The sequence below is a fragment of the Elephantulus edwardii genome, unplaced genomic scaffold (assembly GCF_000299155.1).
Source record: "Elephantulus edwardii isolate Elephantulus edwardi_28Jun2011 unplaced genomic scaffold, EleEdw1.0 scaffold00239, whole genome shotgun sequence".
Lineage (NCBI taxonomy): Eukaryota > Metazoa > Chordata > Mammalia > Macroscelidea > Macroscelididae > Elephantulus > Elephantulus edwardii.
The window spans coordinates 681,043-685,369 of NW_006399989.1; positions in this window are offsets into that span (position 1 = coordinate 681,043).

Consider the following 4,327-nt stretch of genomic DNA (forward strand, 5'->3'; position numbering starts at 1 on the left):
TCCACAGAGCATTCCAGCTTCACCTTCTCCAGGACAAACCTGTTTGTTCTCCTAGCAGTCCATGGTATATTCAACACTCTTCTCCAGCACCAAAGCTCAAAGGCATCAATTCTCTTTCTATCAACCCTATTCACTGTCCAACTCTCTGATGCATAGCACGTAATTGCTAAGACTATAGCCCAGATCAGGTACACCTTAGTCTCCAGCCTGATGTCATTGCACTTCAGTACTCTTGAGAGGTCCCTCACAGCTGACTTTCCCAATGCACTTTGTATCCTGATTTCCTGGCTGCTGTTACCAAGAGTGTTGACTGTGGAGCCAAGCAAACGAAAATTGTTAACTATCTCAATCTCTTCACCATTCATACTGATGCTGCCAATTGGCCCAGTGATGAGAATCTTTGTTTTCTTGATGTTGAGCTTAGCGATAGCAATAAGACAAGAGAAGGAAATAAGAGGTATCCAAATTGGCAAAGAGGAAGTAAAATTATCTCTCTGTGCAGATTATATGATAGTATATGAAGAAAACCCTAAAGCCTCAGCAAGAAAACTATTGGACATAGTTGACCAATTCAACAAAGTAGCATGATACAAGATAACATAGAAAAATCAGCTGGCTTTCTCTACAGTGACATAGAGAATACGGAGCTGGAGCTAAGAAAAACAATACCCTTCACAATAGCTAATCGCAAGATTAAATAAATACTTGGGAGTAAATGTAACCAGAATCACAAAGGATCTATTCAAAGAAAATTACAAAACAAAAAAAGAACTACAAGAAACAAAAAAGAGACCTTGAGAAGTGGAAGAATATCCCTTGCTCATGGACAGGTAGACTCAATATTGTAAAAATGGCAATACTACCAAAGGCAATTTACACGTTCAACGCAATCCCAATACATATACCAATCCCATTCCTCAATGAGATAGAAAAGGCAATCTTCAGTTTCATTTGAAATGGAAGGAAGCCCTGAATAAGCAAAGCACGCCTTAAAAAGAGAAGCAAGGTAGGAGGCATCTCACTCCCTGATTTCAAATCCTACTACACTGCCATGGTGGTGAAGACGGCATGGTACTGATACAATCACAGACCCATAGATCAATGGACTAGAATTGAGAACCAGGAAATCAGCCTATCCACCTAGCCCAACTGATTTTGACAAAGAGATCAAATCAATAAGTGGGGAAATGACAGCCTTTTTAACGAATAGTGTTGGTAAAATTGGAAAACTGTCTGCAGGAGACTCAAGCAAGATCCACACCTCACTTTATACACAAACACCAACTCAAGATGGATCATGGACCTAGGACTAAAACCAAGTACAATAAACTTCATTAAAGAAAAGCTTGGAAGAACTCTAGACATCCTAATCCACAACATCAACAGACTTCCATGCATCTTGAAAAATCTACAATCAGGAGAGGATAAAATAGATGCCTGGGATCTTCTAAGAATCAAATCCTTATGCATATCCAAAAACTTTCTCCAACAAGGTAAAAAGGGAAGCCATATACTGGGAAAATGTATTTGGCAATGACTTGTCAGATAAGTGACTTATATCTAAAATTTATCAAATACTCAAGCACCACAAGATAAACGTAAACAACCCAATTGAAAAATAGGCACAGACACTTCATCTAAGACATTCAGATGGCAAACAAACACATAAAGAAATATTCAAAATTCCTAGCTCTAAGAGAGATGCAAATTAAAACAACTATGAGATATCATTTCACCCCAGTCAAAATAGCAAAATTTAACAGAGCGGCAAGCAACAAATGCTGGACAGGTTGTGGAGAAACTAGAACCCTTTATTCACTGTTGGTGGGAGTGTAAAATGGTGCAGTCACTATGGAAGGCAGGATGGTGCTTTCTCAAAAAGTTGCAAATAGAAATACCATTTGATCCAGCATTCCACTACTGGGAATATACTCCAAAGAAACTATAACTGCCACCCAAGAAGATATATGCACACCCATGTTTATCACTGTTTTGTTCACAATAGCAAAGAGTTGGAAACAACCTAAGTGCCCATCAACAGCAAATGGATAGAGAAACTGTGGTATATTCGCACAATAGAATACTTTTCTGTACTGAAAAACGAGGAACTCATGCAATATTATTCAAAATGGATGACCCTGGAGGACATTATGCTGAGTGAAATATCTCAGTCACAAAAGGACAAATACCATATAGTACTACTGTTGTAAAACGGGACTGACATAGGGGTTGGAGGGGAGACTGAGAAAGATGGGATAAATTATGTATAATGCATTGAAACAGATGAGAGAGGGAGAGAGAGAGTGAATTGTTTAAAAGGTAAATATGATTAGGTATTATTGTCGTGACAAGATTCCAGAATGAAGGCTACATAGTGGAGTGGACTTGGGGGGAGGGACTGTATAACAATAAAAGAATTTTCCTTTTACTTTTCAAAGAGAAGAATGAACTGAGGTGGGGGAGTGGGCAGGGAGAAAAGTGCAACAATGAATGAATGGAAATCCAAAATCTCTGTAAATTTTCATGAAAATTAATAATAATAATTAAAGAAATGCTCAAAATCTTAGTTTTTAGATAGTTATTAAACAAGAATAAGATATCATTTCACCCTGACAACAATAGCAATGTTAGTCAGGACAGCAAACAACAAATACCGGTGAGGATGTGGAGAGATTGGAACTCTCATGGACTGCTAGTGGCAATGTGAAACTGTTCATCCATTATGGATAGTAATCTGGAGCCTACTCAAAAAGTTGACAATAGAATTAACCATTTGATCCAGTCATTCAACCACTAGGAATATACTCTAAGGAAACCAGAGCTGGAACACAAAACAGATGTATGCATATCTATGTTTATTGCAGCATTATTCAAAATAGAAAGAAACAGAAGCAGATTAAGAAGTCATCAATAAACAAATGAATAGAGAAATTGTGATACATTCACACAATGGAGTATTTATGGAGCATTGAAAAACAATGAACTCTGAAACATCATGCATGAGACTGGAAGACATTATATTTAGTGAAATAACTCAGCATAACGTAAAATAGCAAAAGAAAATGCCATATAAGACCACTGTTATAAAAATAAGATGATTACAAGGCTGAGGGTGAGGGGTGACTGGTAGAGCAGGAAACCAATGAATAAGTAATCCCTTTATTGGAATAGAAGAAAGGAAGTTCAATCTAAAACTAACAGATCATCAGACATTATACGGATTACAATCCACAATCTGGAATAGGACATAAACTATGCATTAAAGAGGGTTAGAGGAGAAAGAAAAGAGAATTACTGTAAACACAAGTTAATGAAGAATGTTAATATTGGAAAGTACTTTTGTAATGCATGGTTACAGTCATTTCTTAATATGAACAATTTCTTAATATGAACTTCTTTCAAGGAAAAAAGAAAATGGTTAAATGCCCCTCAAAAAAAAAAATAAACAGACAAGGTGAGTGAACAGAATAGCAATATACAGTAAGGGTTTGCTTATCATTGTTGTTAAGTGCGGTCAAGTTGTAGACAACTCATAGCGACTCTATGAACAAAAGATCTGAACACTTGTATAACTTTCATAGTTTCTCCAAGTTCATAAACTTTTCGGAGGCAAGCTATTTCGGAAGTGGATACCACTCCTGCTTCCAAGCTTGCTTTAATCGGGGAGCTCCACCAAACCCTGTCCACCATGGGTAGCCATTATCATTTGAAACATCAGTGTCACAATGTTTAGCATCACAGTAAACACGAATTACCTCTGTAAGGCAAATAGACAGACCAGTGCTATACCACTTAGAATGTTTGATCAAAAACAATTAAAACAAGGCCTAAGGGCTGCAGATTAAAATCACCCCTCTTTGACTTGGTAGCATAATTTTCTATCCAATAGGCCAACAGAGCTCTCTCGTTGTTGTTAATGTTATTTTTATTAAGTGCCATCGAGTCATAGTGACCCTGTGAACAAAAAGATCTGAACACTTGTATAATTTTAGACATTGTCATTTGGACCAAGAGGCAGTTGTCAGAACAGAGCAGGGAAACACTGCATGGTTAAAAATTGGGAAAGGTGTTTGCCAGGGAGGTGTCCTATCTCCATATCTTTTCAACCTGTATGCAGAACAGATTATCCGAGAAGCTGGGCTCTATGAGAAGTCTGATGTCAGGATTGGTGGAAGATCTATTAACAATCTGCATTATGCATATGACACAACCCTGCTTGCTGAAACTGAGGAGGACCTGAAACGCTTGCTGCAGAAGGTCAAGGACTGCAGCCTTCAGTATGGATTGAGGCTCAATGTCAAGAAGACAAAGATTCTCACCACTGGGC